Source organism: Paramormyrops kingsleyae, chromosome 12 (genome assembly GCF_048594095.1).
Source record: "Paramormyrops kingsleyae isolate MSU_618 chromosome 12, PKINGS_0.4, whole genome shotgun sequence".
Classification (NCBI taxonomy): Eukaryota; Metazoa; Chordata; class Actinopteri; order Osteoglossiformes; family Mormyridae; genus Paramormyrops; species Paramormyrops kingsleyae.
This window is the reverse complement of record NC_132808.1, coordinates 16,371,437-16,391,863: the sequence shown is the minus strand read 5'-3', so window position 1 is coordinate 16,391,863 and position 20,427 is coordinate 16,371,437. Positions and strand designations below refer to the sequence as shown.

Sequence of the window (20,427 nt, the reverse complement as noted above, 5' to 3'; positions counted from 1 at the left end):
CTTATTCATTTTTTAGATATGAGAAACTTCTGAAAAGCAACAGTACCATACTGTAAAAGAATTGGTCAGAGCTAGTTACACTATAAAATTAAAGGATCATAATGACATTGACTGATACATTTTTTTAAAAGTTCAACAACACACACAGCAATATATCTGATTCAATCGTGTGAACATAATACAGGCGGAACAGGACAAAATGTGGACAAAAGACCCTCTTCTCTAAAGTTCCTTACAATGATTAACAAGCGGATTAACTATTCATGACGTTCAAAAGAGCGAGCTTCGGAGTCAGGAATCCAGAAAGATAAAGAGTGATACTGGAGCACTCAGAAGTTTGTCCAGTTTAAGACAAATCCTCTTAGCAAAACATTAAAGTACTTTATATAGTTTTAAATCTTGTTTAGCAGTGGCCAAAATTAGCATGATGTTAAAACTCGAGGAAGGGGACATTTAAATGTAGAAGCAGCCATGTTTTGCTATATAAAAATGTTCAAAAAACATTTCCAGATGGAATCGTAACATTAAGACAAAACAGATGGTCGAAGAGCTTGTCAACAAACCAGACTTTGTAACACATGCGCAAATGCGAGTTCATGAGGGCTTTTGCATTTTGAGTACCATTTAAAGGCCGGCAGAACTACAAAGAAGGCGGATGGAAAGCCGAGCCAGCTAAGGTAGAGGAAACTTTCAATGCAGTTGCCTAGGTGCAAACTTGAATAATGTCATAGGAACCAATTCTGCAGTTGGAATGACTAGACTTGTCTTCTAAAAGAATGGAAAGAAATTCCAACAAAACAGAGCATCAGTTGTTGAACTATTTGAGAAGAGGGATCTACTTAAAGCCTCTACTGAAGATAGAGTAACAAACATAATCAAGGAAAAGGCATTTTCCATACGTTTACATTAAAGTGTGTTGTTTTTTTACTTGAGGATTGAGTTTGCTTCAGAACCCATGCCCACATGTAAGTAATCATGATTCTCCTTTCTAAAATGTGTCTTCTAAACATGCATACAGCCTTTTAAACATCATGACCAATTAATGTTTCTGTAAGTATTATTTTGTATATATTGCTTCAAATAATTTCTTCTAGCAATTGTTTAATTCTAAAATTCTAAATTGCTGATGAAAATTCTTGTTGTCCATTTCTGGACATTAACAGTTCATATAGTATGAATTGTACCAAACTTTTTGCTTTCGCTACTAAATCAAATATGTCTTGAACAATTTAGCATCAGTATTATAACCCACAAAAACCTACTGATGAGAAATTGGTCACCATTACCTGATTTCATACTATTTTATCTTTCGTATTTTACTAATCATGTGTAACATAGACTCTGAAGAACAAAGATGGAAATATCTTTTCAGATACAATTGACGTTTAGTAAATGCGCAACATACATGTGTATAGTTTTTAGCATTGTTAGGTTACATTTGTATCGTTTACATGTTATGGATTTAGACATTTATTAGTTTTCATAACAAAGTTTAATGAAAAAATGACTGGTTATTAGGCTTGACAGTTATTCAGGATTGTTTTTTAATTTGCCCATTTGATGTAACACATGCAGATGTACCCTGGTCCATAACATAATGTTTGCTTTAAAATATACAGAGAGAAGTAAATAAATATGACTTTCTAAAATTAAAAATGCCGGTGTTCCAGTTTAGTTTTGTAATGTAAATTTTCCAAATGTTAAAATGAATAGAAAAATATTGCCTATGGTCGTTAGTGTCAAACTTGCTAAAAATTAATTTTTATATAACAGGTTTATAAAAAGTTGAAGTATTTATATTTAGCTATTGCAAAATCAGTGCTCAGGTGTACATTATTATTATGCAAGAGATAATTATAATGGTGATGGGTGTTAAAGGCAATGATAAGATTCGTGTTAATTGTTTATGATGAATGCATAATGTTTCTATTATTGCATCATTTAAATTTAAACATGCTAATTGTGAGGGTTTCAGTATCATATTATACTATTTAGCTTAATTGCTTCCAGTTTAATAGGAGATCATTATAGTAATTTGAATGTATTTTATAAACCCCTAAAAATAAAGCAACTATTTCTAAATACTAAATAAAATGTAATAAATTGCTCACTGGATAACACTGTTTCCACTTATCGCCAGGATTGGGGGTTTCAATACTTTCTCCACTCACTGTGTTCATGTTCCCCTCTGGCCTCTTCTTGTAGCCAAAAGTCATGCAATTAGATGAAGTAGCATCTCTAAATTACCTGTAGTGTGTGCGCGTGTGTGTGTGTGTGTGTGTGTGTGTGCGTCCCCGGCAATGGGCTAGCATCCCATCCTGGGTATTTTTCCTTGCTTATGCCCAGTGCTGTCAGGGATAGTCTCCGGGTTCCAGGATAAGCAGGGGGACGACGGTTGGATGAAAGAACGAAGACATACATTTAATTGCACATTCATTTATTTATTTTAGTCTATGCAGTTTTTTGCAAGATCGGTTTCTGTTACTGCGTAATTGCAGATGAATTTCAAAAACAAGCACTTTAACGATACTTTTCCTTGCAGAAAATGTGACATATGGAGTTCCATCTATATACTGTAAATCTTGACGATGAGGTCTGACTGAGATTTCGAGCTAGGAGAACTTTGCTCAGGGAATCCTCAGGGGATCTGCCGTCCATGCACCGGCAGTCAGTGAGTGAAACAAATTGGGGGCTATGACAGACATGTGACTAATGTCAATCCTCCTCCTACACCCAGGAGACCAAACTGTACAGGCAAGATTAATAAAATATTAATGATCAATGACTTCAAAGTGAGTCATAATGCCTCAGGCGATGTGGCCCATTCCGAATGCCCACTGTCACCACTGACGTGCACCATGTGTCATTGAAAAGAATGTTTACATGCTCAGTAATCTTGGGGAGGGAGTATTTATCTACTGAATATATAAAGATGTATTTAATGTCTTGTTATATTGCTATAAATTAGCTAAATTGTTTTAGGCTGGTTTGAGGATACTCATGAAATATTGTAATGTGGAAATAACAGTGCAAATGACGGTAATGCATCTGGATTAATACATTTTCACAAAGGTGTAAAAGGTGAAATCAATCATATTATTTTCTTCTGTTTTATGTAAATATAAAGCCCACTACGCCTTCCGGAACTTGTACAGGGTCAGTTTACTAATCTCTTTTTCTTCCATTCTCTCCAGGGTCTTTGGATGCTCTACTTTCACACTGTGTAAATGATACTAGTCGGAAAGAGGTGGCATTTGTCAAAAGTTGGTATGGGGGCAGTTTCTGAAGGACCTGGTCAAGATGCCACAGATAAGCAGAGAGGTCAGGTACACATGTGCATGTTTTAACAGGAACATCGCTGAGACAAAGTTCCTCTAAATTCCAAAAGGCTACAGGGGTATCACTAAAGCCACAGTGCATCTTTTCACACTCAAACAAGTCTATTAGTGTTATGCCTGGATAGGATAAAAGCTGCTAATTATAATATACGTCAAAAGAAAAACTTTATACGGTATGTTCGAGCCTCGGTGTGTGGAGTTGGCATGTTCTCCCCAGGTCATCGTGAGGTTTCCTCCGGGTATTTTGGTTTCCCTCCACAGTCCAAAAACATGCTGAGGTTAATTGGACTTACCAAATTGCCCATAGCTGTGAGTGTGTGAGTGTGTGAATGTGCCCTGCGGTGTCTTAGTGTTCCATCCCGGATTGTTCCCTGCCTTGTGCCCAGGCTCTGGACCTCTGTGACCCTGAATAGGACAAGTGTTTACCGAAAATGGATGGAAATTCATCTTCACTAACAACAGGGTTTATTTTACAATAGTCTTTGATTCTAATTTCTTTTTTACTATCATAATTGGAAATTCCATCAGCATGATATTCAGAGTTGGGTAATTGAGGTCCAGAGACCAGTCCAGACCAAGATTTTGTTTCAACCAACCAGTCACAGTCACAGAGTATTCAACTGGTTAGTTGAAAGAAAATCCCTGTCTGGACTTTTACTTTAAAAATAAGTCTAATGATATTCCATGCTAAACCTCTTTTTGTTGTTGTTTCTCCTTAACATAATGGGTGAATCCCATGTGGGTAGGGTGCCTGAAGATGACCCTTGTGTCCAAAATATCCTGCAGAAGTCCATGTACTTCCGGATTGTCGCTAGGCAGAAGTTACTTCAGTCTTCATGGAAATAAACGCGCTGCCTTTACAGTGACTATTGATCTTCCCCATACTGAGGCAAGCTTTATAGGTTGAGATCTTGATGACCTTGTCTCTAGGCATTCTGACTCATTGAATTAGTTTTACACCAGGGGTGCATTTCTGGGAAATCTACCACCCCTAAAGGAAGCCTGCCAAAAACAACAGATGATATTTCTCCCCGGCAACCCAGGGACATAAGAATTTATGCGGTACTGTGGGCCTTGCAAACCTACAGTACACAACCTTTACAAAGCTATCCATTTCAAGCCCAATGAAGCCAGCATGTAGAAGAGAATGTTCACGCCGCGCCTGTCAAGTGAGCACAATGAATCAATAAAAACGCAAACCGTGGACTGCTCCCCTCCTCATCCGCGGACAACACTCACCTATGACCCACACTCCAAATCCACTAAATATATTTTCTTGTCTTTTCTTGTCTCATCACTACTAATTCAATGACTCTCAACATCATAAAAATGACAAGCCATGATGTAATAACCTTTACCGCTTTGTTTAATTTAAAATTATTAATGTCCATTTCACTTGACAAGGCACCAAGGTTGCATAAAATTGGATTGTAATGAAATAAGTGTCATGAATAATTACTTATTTGTACATTTAGATGGAATTGCTTATTTGTCCTGTTCATGTATTCCCTTCTATTGATGTATTTTTCTCAGTATAGGTGGCATATCAGCATAGTGGGAAAGGAGCTTGAAAGATCTAAACAGTATTGATGCTGTTCATTACCTTTGTCCTAGAGTATGCTGGAGTATGCTGGAGTATGCGAGATTTCTGGTCAACCAGGGGAGGCTGACCTTGACATTGACAGGTATAGGTCAAACAAGCAAATGTTTGTATTACATTGTGGGGACGAAATGGACCCCACAGTGTGATAAAAACCTGTTATTTTGACCTTGTGGGGACCATTTTTCAGTTCCCCACAATGATCTGTGAATCTAATCAAAAAACTAAAACTTTTGTTTGGTTACTTATGGTTAAGGTTAGGGCTGGGTAGGGGTTAAGGTTGTCATGTTAGGATTAGATTTTTCCCCATAGAAGTGAATGGAGAGTCCCCACATAATTACATATAATTACAAACTTTGTGTGTGTGTGTGTGTGTGTGTGTGTGTGTGTGTGTGTGTGTGTGTGTGTGTGTGTGTTTGTGTGTGTGTATGCAGCATTGGGAACAAGGTCGGGGTACACCCTGGGTGGAATGCCAGTCCATCACTGACCATATAGATGCACACAGACAATCACACTCTATGGTCAGTGTAGCAAAACTGGTTTGTTTTTGTTATTGTCTTTCCACTAAGGAAAGATTGTGAAGCACATGGAGGAATCCCACACAACACGGGTTTGTGTTAGATTGATGGTTGTCAGTGACACATGCAGACAGGGCAGTGGGGGGATTTAAGCCCTTAACCACATTCTACCACCCACACATTTTATAGTTTTACCCTCAATTTGCCCTCAACAGCACAGAAATCACAAATGGCACCATATTTGTAAAATGTCTTTTTTTAAAGCTTGAAACAATGTTCTTACAAAGCATATTAGATATGTTAGCAATGGCATATGGCTAATGATTTAGCTTCCGTCCATCTTGTCTACATCTCTGACTTGATTACAGACCATTTAACAGGTGTGATGTCCCATGAAAGTCCTCGATTAGAAGTAGGATTTAATAAAGCTGCCGCGGCAGACAGCTGTCCAAGAATACAATGGGGGTTTTTTGTATATTACACATAAAACGTTTCTGCTTTAATTTATTTAAAGAATGTTCCAGACTTCATATTTATTTCTGCCACCGTGCTCCTCGGGGTCCAGGAAAACTAATGGAACATGCTGTGAAGGCCTGAAGCAATGGGAAGCCCTTCAGATGACATCATCATTAGCCAAAATACAGTGACGGGGTGATGCATAATGCTGGATCTAACCTGTGTAGGTTCTGCAACAAAACAACAAGGAAAGAAAAATTTGTTCAGCAGGCTTTTAGTGTTATAGGTATAATGTCATATTATATAAGTCCGTTGATTTGTTCAGTTCATAGTAGTGCGTGCTACGAGAAGAAATTTGTCCTAATAAAATGTCAGGCCGGGAGTACAATGAACTCTAATGACTTTCAGAATTGACTAATGGGCAATAAATCTTAGATTAGACGTCTTGCAGAACTGTGCTAAATTACGCAGCACACATACACAATAACGCGACTGTCTGTATTCCACTGCATAGGCTGATTTATGCCTAATATTTACCGAGACTGGAAGGGTTGCTGAGCACGCAGCCGTAGCAGTGATGTTTGATCAGCAATTTAAAGTAACTCTCTATTTGTAGCATAAAAAATGCTAATAATGGGGCTTATTATTGAAATGTACATGTATATGGTACGACAACAAAATTATACTCCTTAACAAACAATTATACTTTTACCTGAATATATGTTATAATAATTTTATACTTTGTAAAACCCCCAAACATACATATTTAGAGTTGCAGCATGGACTGATATTAATTTATTAAAAAAGACAGATTCACCAAAAATCATATTCTGCCATGTCATGGTATGAATAGAGGACTTAGCAGATGATATATGGCTGCTTTTAGTTTTCTGTAACTAACAAATAAGCACAATAAAGCTGATGAATCACACTGCATGACATGCTGCTATTCCTGTGACCTCCGTCCGCATGAAACATTTTCTGCAGATTACATTCTTTATCCTAATAGGTTCACTTATCATCTGGGGCTACTAGAAAAATCTCTGTTAACTCAATCTTGAGGGAAAATTTGTCATTTAAGCAAAAATCAATCATTTTTCCCCCGCAGGGAAATGTCATTCTCCTTAAAATAGATAGAGATACAAGTAAATTTTAGGAGAATATGTTCATGCAAGAATGATTTAAAAATATTTACCTACAACATATGTGAACTTCCTTTTATCATGTAATTCATTTTACACAGGCTGAAATGAGACTAGATTGTTTTAGTTTTGTCCTGGTTACATAATATGGTTTTAACAATTAAAAAATTATCTTATTAAGGATATTAGGCAAACTGTATGTTCCACCTGAAAGGGTGTATGGCCAGAATGGATACTGAATGTGTTTTAAAATATAAAATATAGCAAAGTGCCACCAGGAGACAAAGCTTGTCACTGGGGTGATGCAAGCCGATTGTGGTCTGTGATGAGATTAGCCACTTATTGTGTTCAGACCCCACCCGTGTTATGCAGTAAGAGACAATTAAGTAGGTTAAACTGGCGGGTAGGCATATGCTTTCAGCTTCATGTCCAAGGCTGTATGAGGGCATCAAGCATACCCCAGTAACACAGAAAATTATCAGTGCATAGATCCACTGTTTATGTGCTTAGGTTTGTTTTAGTTACCGTAAGCTTGCCGTTACCAATCTCGAACCGGCGACCTTCTAATCACAGGCAGGGAGCAGAAAGGCTGAGCCATACCACCCACAGACTGCTGAGCCTTAGAAGAATCGGGGTACAGAGAGAACAGCATGTGGCAGGGCGGGGCGGCCACAATACCCCAACAAAACCCAGCTGAAGACAACTGACCTGCATCTCCCTACATCAGGGTTTTTCAAATCATGGTCCTCAAGGTGCGAGTACTGCTGATTTTCCAGTCTTCCTTTACCTATGAGTCAGGTGTGAAACCAATCAGAATCAGTAATTATTAAACTACCTGCCTGGGAGAACTGAAAACAAGGCCTGGATCTGGAATAGAGGGGCAGATTTCAAGAGCTTTAAACATTAAGCAGCGCTCCCACACTCAGGTAAAGGTTCAGAAAGATGCACTTTCTGATAACTGGCTGTGAGATCAGTTTCTCTAACTCAGATGCGGACCAATTTCTGCTGGTGGTGACTGCTACCCGTCTTCTTGGCTTCCCCCAGAGGTTCTGCACAAAGACAGCGCACCCCGACAAACAGCCAAGCATCGACGACTCTTCTCCTACCTCCCTCGCTGGTGTACCCTCACTGTAAATAATCACACCCTTCTGGGAACAAAATGGCTTCCTCTGTCTTGGGGTTCTAGCTGCAGAGACAACGTCTACAAATATATGCTATCGGTCTTTAACTTGGCCACATTAGCTTAATGCTTAAAACCAAATGGTATGTTATTTATCGAGCTAAATTGAATTTTACTCAAGTAATATCCTATACTATCTAATTTCTTGTCAGTTAGTTTACTTAGCTCTTACAACTATGAATATTAATGTGGACATCTATGAGCATGAGTCAGACAGACAATTGTGTGTAGAATCCTAAGTATATAAGACATGTACAATGCAGATAGATTTCGATATTGCATTTAAATACATGAGCAGTGTAAGCAATCGAGTACAAGAAAATGCAAATCAAGCGAAGTGAAAAGCCTTATTAAAGGTAAGTAATTTCCTTTCATCGCACTCAGTTGCAGGACACTTTTAAGATGCACGGTAGTTGCCAGTTGCTCTTTTAATGCTCTTCCACATTTGGGAACAGCGGAGTGGAATTTGGATTTTTTCTTTAGATTGATGGCATCCCCTCGTGTCCAATGAGCACTAGTGGAACTGGAAAGTCTTACGGACTCTGGAGTCCACTTTGCACATTTGTATCTTTAGGAGACTCAATTATTTTCTATTTGATAGGGTATTCATATATTCACCTTATTTTATTCAGGATGTGTGGGTGAATATAGAAATTATGTTGTAAAACTAGAGTCCCAAGAAGACCAATTAGGCATAAAAAATGAAAGTGTGCTGTTTCTTTCAGGGGTCGTGGCGAACATGCACTAAGATTTAGATTCAGATGTGACTGTGCAGGAGAACTACTCCGGTGCATCTTGTTAGTTGCATTGCACTTTCAGAGTGTAGTTTCCAAGGTTGGAAAGGCTATCATTTCTTACAGACTTTTTCAGCCCTCAAGTCACCCGTTGACCGTTGTGTTTCCCCTGGTCAAGCAGTGCTTCTTAATTTTGCACCTTCAAGGTTTCTGCGCTTTAAAGAACTTGTTTTTCCTTCACATCCTCAAGCCGCTGTCATGACAACCTGTTTTATTTTTAAAATTGGTCTCCTTGAAGGTGTAAATTTTTTTCCCGGTTACAGAAATGGTTCAAAATCAAGCCTGGGGTTAGTGTAATCTTTGGAGAATGTTAGGTTTAAGAATATTCTCATATCCCTATAAGACATGTGAAGATTATCAAACTGTCGAAGTGTGTTTAATGGAAATGATCACAAAGCATAATATTTAATTTTTTCCCTCGATATAGGGCAATGATGTAAAATGACAAATAACATTGTACTCTCAGGAAAAAAATATATGGGAAACAAGGATAATTCTGAAGTCACGCAATATTCAATGACTATAATAAGTAAAAAAAAATTCTAGAATGCAATTAATGCAAATTTTGCATATCTTAAGAAACTGAAATATTGCATGAGATGTACGTATTTAACCGACACAGGAATCCCTTCCGTATTTTACACATCCAATTTGAGTGTCTTAACGTCCCGTTCCACCTCGCCCTTTTGACAAATAACACCAAATGCAGCTTGATACCTGCATATATCCGAAAAAATTAATATCAGCTCATTGCTTCATTTACAATCATTATCTTTGTTTGTTTTTTATATACAAAATTGCATTAGGGGAATAATCTAGATTCCAAGCCAAACAGGCACCATTTATCTTTCCAATCATTACAGAGAATTCAACTGCCAAATAAGTTTAAAAAATTAATTTGGAGAAAAAAAGCAATTTTCTTTCACTGCTATAGCTCTCAAAAATGTAATTTATTTTCAGGGGGAGCATTATGACAAGACTTTTTTCTCGCATTATAATTGGATACATTTTTCAGTCATAATGGTATACCGTATTACAATAGTTTTCCATGAAATACTACCCATTATCTACACTGTAGTATCTCCAGAGAATGTGGAAATCTATGAAACACAGAGATTCCTACTAGGTTACAAATATAACATTTAACAAATATAAGGTGAGATCTTCCACTGAGAAAATGAATACAAACAGAACTAGCATCCCCTCACCTGTACTTATCAGTAATCATATTCTGAGAAAAAGGATAAAACGCTGTACAAAAAGCTGTACACATTTAGCTTGATTACTTAGCATTATAGGTTAAGTAGGTTGACATTAATTAACAAAGTTAACATTACAGAACTTCCAAAATTATTGTGACTGGAACTGTACCTTTTGTTTCAGAAATTTATGGTGTATTCTTTTACAAGCATTACCCAAGTAAAACATTTCAATGATTAACATTTTGTGCTTTTTAAGCAGTTTTGCCCCATTTTTCCCCAGTTCCACAACCAGTGCTCCAAATGTATGGGATATTCTTGCATAAACAGACTACTTAAGATTTCGAATTCAAAAAGAAAGTACATCTCTTTAAGTAATCTGCAAAGATAAAAACAAATAGCACTTGGTACTAAGGAGACTCTAGTGTTGTTAGTGCCACTAAACTCAAATCAAGGCTTTCAATGGTGTAATTACGACTGTATCAATGAAATACGGTGCAACTATAAGTATGAGAGGTCCGCATCGTCACTGGAATCATTTCGCTGTTGAGTAGAGTGAAGATGTTGGAGTGTTTTCCGAAAATTTATGCAATTAGGTGAAAGCATCTTGCCGTCTGTCATCTACAGACACAAAACAAGACACAAAAAACCACAAGTAAGGTAAGTACCAAGCACAACTAATGGAAAAAGAGACTTCTAAGTCCACTGTGAGTTCCTCCATCCACCCGGGCACCAGCTCCCTAAGGGAAATTACCGGAGAGTCACACAAAAAGGAACAAGATATTCAGTGGCAGACTCTGGCTTTGACAGAGAGGCTTTTTCAGCATGAGTTGGAAAATCTCCAAAAGCAAAGATGAATCCGGACACTCGGGTCAGAGAAATGGAGGAGATGCAGGCGGGCCCACGAGTGCCGCAGGAAACGGCAAATCGCAATGGGCTGGCAGGCACTGGAGGTACACAAATCAGACACTAAGTACGGAGAGGCATGGGCACTTAGAGGTATGAAGGGTACTCATTTCATGCAGCGTGGAGGCCTGGAACATAATGGGTAGAAGCTCATGAAAATAGGACTGCTGTACTGGAGAACGAAGTGCAGGAGCAACCAGGGAAATCAATTAGCAGCAGAATTACAGCTATCCATCATTCTATCCAACCATCCATTTGGAGCCCATCTCAAGCAGCACAGGGCACAAGGCAGAGGTTAATCCTGAACTAATGCTGGTCCATTTCAGGGCACAAAGTACACCGTATTACAAACATGTCATAGTACGGACACCATCAATGACAAAAGCCAAAAAGCTTTAATCACTTTTGTAGAACATCCATTTATCTTCTAACCACTTATCCTGGTCAGGGTCATTGGTGGGGGGGGGGGGGGGGGGGCTTTAACCTACCCCAGGCAGCACAGGGCACAAGCCTGGGTACATCCAGGATGGGGAATTTTCAAGAGAAATTCATATTATTTATTATCTTAATGCATGCAAATGCCAGGGTGTTGCTAGGGCTGTCTTAGGGGGGCTTTAGCCTAACCCACCGCCCCCAAATAATTGTACACTAATTAGTTTAAATAGAGTGTTCCCATTCATGCTAATTGAAAATAGACCCCCTAGTAGAAGCGTACCCCCCCCCCCCCCCCCTTTTCATAAACCTCTAGTGACCTCATTTAGAGTTACTTATTTTATCTAAGGGTAAAATAGGCATTATTCAAATGGTAGGAACTTCAACTGAGACTTGAGCTTATCAGGTGCCGTTCAGGAAGGATACCTGTGCTACTTTCAAACCCACATATACGCAAACATTTTTTGATGGGGCAGAGGGTTTATATAAAGATAAAAAAAACAACTATTTATCAGTCCTCCAGGTCAGCAATTTTGCTAAACTTTGCCTTCCTAGGAGCATGTGAAGCAAAGGCATCTTTAAACAAACTGCATAATACAGTTAAAATCACTGAAAACACATTCAGAAAATGTAACAGTGTAATAAGAGGCCAGCAGCTGGCTAACGGTTCGGAAAGTGGACTTATAATGACTCAGGATAATGAGGAGAGTTGTGCTCTTGCTCTGCTTATTTTCATAGAACAAATAAATAATCCCAAATAAATAATCACATAAATGTTAATGTGAACAGCTGTACACTATGAGCCCCTTTTGGTCCCATCGAAGCGCACACTGTGGGATAGAGCTGAGTACTGGGATGTCTGGCTGTAGTTGGGGTGTCCCAGGGGCTCTGTGGGCCGCCTCACACCTCCCCAGCAGGGCAGTTTAATCCCACCTCTGCCCTGTGTGCAGTTTGCATGCTTTTGCCTGTGTTGTGTGAATCTTCCATGGCTGCTCCCACCTGCTCCGGCAGTCTAAGCCCATACAGGCTAACCGGCCTGAATGAAAGGACACCTTCTGCTGTCCCGTAACATCACTGTCCCCCAAACACTTCCCCAGCTGGGAGTTTGGAACTTGCCCTCTACTCTGTCCCCCCCCCCCCCCCACCCTATTCTAGTTTCCTCCCATAGGCCAAATGCATGTAATTGGGCTAACTGGAGTCTCTAAACTGCCCATCGTGCACGAGTGTGTGCATTGGACGTGCTCTGAAATGTACTGGCATCCCAGTTCGGATTGTCTGGCTTCTGGATTGATTGGCTTCAGGTCCCCATGACCCTGATGAGGATAACTGTTTGCAAGATGGATTTATTACTATAGGTTATTAAACACTGTATATTAAACAATGCATTCATCTGGCTTTCTAGTCTTGGTCATGTCTCTATTCAGTAATACAAAGTAACAATGCCTTGACTTCAACCAGACATGTAACTATAATAATAGTAATACTGGCCGCTCCATAACAATTCAACCAAATTATCAGTGACTAAGACAGTTGAGCGGCTGTACTTGAGGTAACGGCAGCAAAAAACTCCGAGTAGAAGAATAGGCCCGTAGTGAAAATGAGAGCAAATTATTGGATCGTTAAAAGGGAGGGTGAATCTGAGAAAGGCAGCAGATCACTTAGTGATACCTGTCAGCCTGTTGCTTGCTGTGTAATATTGTGAGTGAATCGTCCTCTACCTTGTTCCTTAGGAAGGGAAATGCTGTGAGGTGTCAGTTGCAAAACTGCACAGGTTCGCCTTTTTTATGACAGCAATGACATGTTCTGGTGGTTCCCCAATGATGCCAGTGCATTTTCTTACATTTGTGTAACACTTTCCTTTCTCTAATAATTGTGTATAATTGCATAGGATCATAAATCAAAAGTTATTATTTCACAAAAATATATACTTGGCAGGGAGAGTGGGCAGCTACATTGTTTTCTATTATCATCAATGAACACACAAAAAATATAAAAAATAGATTGTTCAACGTAAATCACCATGTTTGTATTCATATCTTTATGGGGACCTTCCATTCCTTTATATGGGAAACCCTAACCCCAACAATGACAATCTTAAGCCCTATGCAGCCCTAAATTTAATCATACATGTACGTAACCAAACAAAATGCAAGTCTTTTGGCATTTTTAATTTTTTGATTGCACTCACAGATTTTAATAAAACAGATTTTTATTTTAAAAAAAAAACCGAAAAATGGTCCCCACAACATCAAAATAACAGCTTTCTGTCATATTGTGGGCACATTTGATCCCCACAATATAATGTATACCTAGAATACACACACACACACACGTACATATCCATGAATGTTTATTTTGCAGATTTCTCAGTGGGAAAAATAAATCCTTTTCATATAACAGGAAAACATATCTATGCAAACAGCAGCCATCCACTTTATACTCTTCCATTCCTGTTCTGTTCTTCACTAATAATACGTCACATAAAACTCAGGAAAATCTGCAATGTTTTGTGTCCATCCAAATTAAAGATGAATGTGTCAGTCACCTGCTATAGGAATGGTTAAGTCCACCTCAAGATGGTCCTAATGCAGTGTTTCTTAAGCCAGTCACTGGAAACCCTCAGACTGTAATGATCTTTAATCCCTCCCAGCTCCCAGCATACCTGAACTAAAAAAAAACAAACAATTAAGAACAAAGAATACCTGGAACAGGTGTGCTACAGTACAAGTTGGGAGGGAGTAGAAATGTCTGGAGGTCCTCGAGGTCTGCGTGGGGAAACAGTGTCGTCATGTATAATCACACACACAGCAATCAATGTATTTACACCCATCCTGGTCAATATATTGTTGCTCATTGTTTTGGTTTAGTTTTCCCTTCTGGCGAGTGGAGGGCCGTTTCTGATCTCTTGTTTGATTTGTTCTAGCTCTAGCTTTCTTGTTCGTTCTTTAGTTTCTTGCTTTGCTTTGCATCCTGGATCCTGTCTGTCGGTCACGTGACCTTGCTGGGTTCTCTGACCTTCTGTTTCGCGTGATGCATTGATACCTGGGTGCTCGGGTCCCGCTCCGCCACCTCAGCTACCTGCCTTGCATTCAGCGCCCCCCCAAGTCCTCAGAGGCTCCCCCACCAAAGAGGAAAAGCCTGGTGGGCAGGAAACCAGGCCCCTCAGGTGTGAGCAGCCTGAGATGTGCCCTTTTTCCTGAGACTATGCACTCAGGACCTTATTAATAAAGTAGTTTTTTCTACCTCTCTCCTGTTGTCATGAAAGTTTGATTTACTCTTGCCAATAATCATCTGGACGCTTCGAATCGATTCTTTTTCAGTCATAAGTGCCCAGATGTATTGTATACCCAATAAATAAGAATGTACTGATGCTCCTTGACTTACGATGGATTTACGTTCCAAAAGCACCCATCGTAAACTTAAGATTTTGTAAATTTAATATGAATTCATAGGACACACTTGGGCATTTAGTAGATATAATGGTCTTGAAAACAATTTTGAGACGCAGTTAAACACTGTATGGGATGTTTATGCTCAGAATCACTACAGAGGATGGAAGTGTGGCTGTGGTGTAAAGCATTGTACCGCGCATCGATTGCCCGGTAACAGATCACAATTCAAAGTGTGATGATTACTGACTGCATCACTATTGTACCATCGTATAGTTGATGTAAGTCAAATACATCATAAAGTGTGGAGCATCTGTATATATATATATATATATATATATATTACACACATATACACACAAACACAAAGAGCACCCTCAAAAGTCCAACCAAGGACTAGGTTTGCAAATTAGCCTTTGGCTAGAAAACCTCCTTACAAAACAACGGCTGCATTGTTTTCACATGTAACATTGTCTTTTGTGCTGTCCTTGCTCAATAAATCCAATAAATAAATAAATTATTGCCCCCCTCTTGTAAGATTTGTAAAAAGGGTTACAAAAAATCCACCTTTTGGCGAAGCAGCTTCATGTCATGCTGAAAAATTGAGCAAAATCCAACCTTTCCTTAAAATAAATTTATTGAAAGAAAAACAAATCCTTCATCAAGAAATAATTATAATAAAATAAAACACATGTGCCACGAATTTTAGCACCCCTGGAAATTATAGTGAACACAATGTAACTGAAGCATGTTTCCCCTGTAAATTGTACATCTTTGAGTTGATTGGAGTGAATAGGAACCTTCAAGCTGTCCATGACTTCCTGGTTAACAGGGATACAAACATGAGGTGACACAGAGCCCAAATTCCCTTAGTTTGTTTCATGTGTAAGTTAACCAAACATACAGTATTCTGGTGAGAAAATCGTATTGCATTTGAGGGCTTGGCACTGTGAGAGTGACTCAAGGAAAGGTCCTGCTAAGGGTCATAGTGATTGGGGGGGGGGGTGCTTATAGGGGAATTATGTATTGTGTTACTTTGTTTACTAAATAAATAACATCCATCCACCTTCCAAAAACTTTTCCTGGTCATGGCCACAAGAATAAATTACATGAAAATAAATATTTAATATACATTTAATGCTGAGAGTTTCATTATCTATAAAAATATATTTATAATTAGGTAATTACCCATAAAATTGATGACTATCTTTCCACAGTATTTATTTATCATTTTCTAATGATTGTCATTTATGCACCTTCTCCACAGGGAAAGTAAAATACTTTAAAAGGAACATATCCAAGCATATTACAAATACTTAGCATTTACCCATTTTGCACACAGAATAATACCATGAAATATTTGCATTCCAAGTTTAATTTGAAAAAAAAAAAAAAGTTATGTTGCTATTTGCACATTTTAAATGAAAGAGAAAATTAAAAGGCTTACATTATTTGGTGATGTAACTGCCTAGTGCTGACCTTGCTGTAAATTTCCTAAATATTTTCTACTTTCCAGGCTCAAATAATATATTTCAAATACCATTCAGTGTTATTCAGTTTTAGTATTAGTTTAAAATGAATATAATACAGATAGAATCCTGTGGTTTTGACACCTTTATGTGTACACAGGCCATTTTGTTTACATATCTAGATTATGGGATAGTTGACATAGTCAGATATAAAATAATTACATTAAAATTGATATTCAAAAACAGAGAGTCAGACAGGTAATATACAATCTACAGCTTTATTGATTAGTATAAAATGTTGTTTTTTTCTGTAATGCCCTGAGTAAATCATAGATCAATGGTCCAAATTTTGCACAAGCAGAAAAAGTCTAGGATGCTACACAATCAATATAGAGAAATAAAATTAAGTGGTTCCATAATGATAAATGGGATAAGTGGTCTCACCAACAACTGATACACCCTTAATGGAAGAAATATCACTTCGCTCACTGTTGTGACTGTTCCCATCAGAATATATAAAAGCATGAAGATTGCTGCTTTTACATTTACGTTATCCATTTAATTGTCAGAGTGAAAAGCACAAAACAAACAATACAAAAATCTATAAAGCCATACTGACATTTTACACCTTAATAATGTCACATTCGTTAACTGGTGTGTGGCGAGAGGAAAAAGACAGGAGGCAGTTGTTTAGTCTGCGAAAGGGATGAAGCGCTTTTTTATTAGCAACAAGAAAAAGAAGCAGAGAAGGGAAGATCCGGTTGCCGCCGAGAAACAAAAAACTCAGACAGGAAGTCGAAGAAGCCTTCAGAATAAGAGCCCTGAGAATTGTGATCGCTATGAACTCGCTACAGGTGTATACATGGAAAATTAAATATGTTTAAGTATAGTCAAGTATTAATTAATTATTCATTGTATTGACAATCAGGAATTTGTTAATTGTGGTAGAAAAATCCTAAATACACCACCATTTCCAAAAAAGTCGGGACAGTGTGTAAAATGTAAAAAAAAAAAAAAAAACAGAATGTGATGATTTACAAATCACATAACCCCATATTTAATTGAAAATGGAACAAAGACAACATATCAAATGTTGAAACTGAGAAATTTTATCATTTTATGAAAAATATACGCTCAATTTGAATTTGATGCCAGCAACACGTTGCAAAAAATTTGGGACGAGGCGTGTTTACCACTGTTCGGCATCACCGCTTCTTTTAACAACATTCTGTAAATGTTTGGGAACTGAGGAGACCAGTTGCTGAAGTGAAATGTTGTCCCATTCTTGCCTGAAAAAGGATTTCTACCGTTCAACAGTTGTGTGTCTCTCTTTTGTTTCATGCAGAGCAGTCTAGCACCCAGACTCTACTACGAAGTCTTGTTGTTGTAATGTGGGCAGAATGTGGCTTGGCATTGTCTTGCTGAAATGTACAAGGCCTTCTCTGATAAAGACGTCTGGGTGGCAGCATGTTGCTCCAAAAGCTGTGTACATCATTTAGCATTCATGGTGCCTTCCCAGATGTGCAGGCTGGCTTTTGAACTGTCTGCTGATAACAAGCTGGATGATCCCTCTCCTCTTTAGTCCGGTGGACGCGGTGTCCATGATTTCCAAAAAGAACCTGAAATTTTGATTTGTCAGACCACAGGACAATTTTCCATTTTGCCTCAGGCCATTTTAAATTAGCTCGAGTCCAGAGAAGTCAGAAGCATTTCTGGATCATGTTTAAATATGGTGTCTTCCTTGAATGGTAGAGTTTCATCCTGCATTTGTGGATGCAGTTACAAACTGAAAACAATGGTTTTCGGAAGTGTTCCTGAGGGCATGCAGTGATTTCCACTATAGAATCATGTCTGTTTTTATGCAGTGCCACCTGAGACCTGAAGATCAGGGCTATCCAATATTGGTTTTCGGTCTTGTCCCTTGCGTACAGAGATTACTCTGGATTCTCAGAATCGTTTAATGATATTATGTGCCGTAGATGATGGAATTCCCAAACTCTTTGCAATATTACATTAAGGAACATTACTCTTAAATCGTTGGACCATTTATCCAAGCAGTCTTTCACAGAGTGGTGAACCTCTCCCCATCTTCACTGCACGGAGAGACTGCCTCTCTGGGAGACTCTTTTTATGCCCAATCATCTTACTAACCTGTTGCCAATTAGCCTAATTAGCTACATATTCAACCAGGTGTTTTGTTTTAGCATTACACAACTTATCCAGTATTTTGTTGCCCCATCCCAACTTTTTTGAAACATGTTGCTGGCATCAAATTCAGATTGAGCATATATTTGTCATAAAACAATAAAATTTCTCGGTTTCAACATCTTATTGTTATCTTTGTTCTATTTTAAATTAAATACGAGTTTATATGATTTGCAAATCATTGCATTCTGTTTTCATTTACATTTTACACAGTTTTTTGAAATGTGGTTGTATGTTATTCTCTAGTTTTGCAATTGTAAAGGGGAATAAATTAAGGCATTAGAAATATCTGCAAGATAATTTTAGAATTATGGATGGATTATATAAAATCAAAGAGCACTGAAGTAGGGAACTCCGGTAATAGAAGCCACTTTGTGTCACAACCTGCCTTATCCATCCCCTGGTATGACCAGCAGGGGTCACTGCTGGTCATACCAGGGGATGGATGATTTCGACATCCGAATCATTTCAGTCCCTTGTTAGTCTGGTGCTTCCCAGTCCTGTCTCCTCCAGTTCAGTCATTGTTCCCAATCGTTGCCCCAGCTCCTTAAATTGTAAATAAGGACCCCTTTGGGGGGTTTTGTCATTCATGGCTGCAATCTGGGGTTCCTTCCGCCTTTGCTTACCATAGGACACGACATAATGACTGAACTCACATGAAACCCTTGCAGCTTGTGTTTCTGCCTGAACTTCCAAGCTGCTTTGCATCCGGCGGACCGGAAAACCCAATGTGCCCCAGATCAGGGGACCAAAGAGGGCACCAGAGCTTTGGGATCACCCTCCTGAACAAACAATAGTTTTGGACGAGCAATCCCACGGTACGGAGGATTCCCAAGGCCAGAACCCTCTTCCTGTGTGATGGGGGGTGCTGATCTCCGGACTCAACCCAGATGTGGATCTCCAGGAAACGAAGAAGGTCTGGCGCCTAATGGTCAAAGTGCGAAGGCTCATTGAGCATGAGGCTGCTCAGCCTGTCATCTCTCCATCATATGAAGTAGACTCATCTGCTGGCTCCCTGCAGCTTGCTGCAGACTGTCCTGTTGGTTCTCAGAAAAGGCCGCCACCGCACCTCCAGAACTCAGCCCAGATGAGATCACCATGTCTCTGGAGCCCATCTTCACCTCCGCTGCACCTCCAGAACCCGTTTCCAGAGTCCAACTTGAAAGGGGCTGCAACCTCTCAATCCTCCAGAGCCGGACCCGGGAGAACCCCACAGCTCAAGTCCCAGGTCGCCAGCCCAGATGGGGTCTTTCCAACCACACTCTGAGCTCCCGGCATGGAGGGGGCTGCTCCACCTGCATCCCAGGCTCCGGGTCCCCAGGGGGCTACTCCGCCCACGTCCTCGGCTTACAGGGGGGCTGCTTCACCTACACTCCAAACTCCCAGTCCTGAGGGGGCCTCTATACCTACATCACAGGCTCCCAACCCAAGAGGGGCCATGTTGCCTATACCTGGTCCTGCAGTAGCAGTGAACCTGACCCCGGAGATGTCATTCCACCTGCATTTAAACCAGGTGAGGCTACTCCTCCAGTTGGAACTCTTCTCTGGACTGCTTGGTCCGCTCTGTTTCATCTGCTGCCCTGCAGGGAACTCGCTGCTTGCCACCAGCGCCCTGGGCTGCACCCTGCTTGCCTCCAGGTGCCCCTGCTATGCCCTGTTCAGCTCCTGCCTCATCCCCAGATGTCTCTTCAGCCCCTGGTGTCTTACTGGTGCCCGCCACGTCCCCAGCTGTCTCACTCTCCTTGTCATCTCCTGGTTTGTTGGCGGTGGACTCCTCACCCTCAGCCAGTCACTGTCCA

The 20,427-nt window shown here is 39.6% G+C and overlaps 1 long non-coding RNA gene across 4 annotated transcripts; it reads left to right on the top strand.

Annotated features, from left to right (window-relative positions):
* The first annotated feature begins 514 nt into the window (after positions 1-514).
* LOC111845326 (uncharacterized) lies at positions 515-11,601 on the top strand. 4 transcript variants are annotated; one of them, XR_011981800.1, is made up of 4 exons: positions 515-965; positions 2,543-5,023; positions 7,628-7,806; positions 8,099-11,601. It is a non-coding gene; the product is annotated as an uncharacterized lncRNA (long non-coding RNA). The 4 variants fall into 4 exon arrangements; XR_011981798.1 differs by having other exon boundaries at positions 518-965; positions 2,543-2,671; positions 3,195-5,023; positions 7,628-11,601; XR_011981797.1 differs by having other exon boundaries at positions 516-965; positions 7,628-11,601.
* Positions 11,602-20,427: the final 8,826 nt, after the last annotated feature.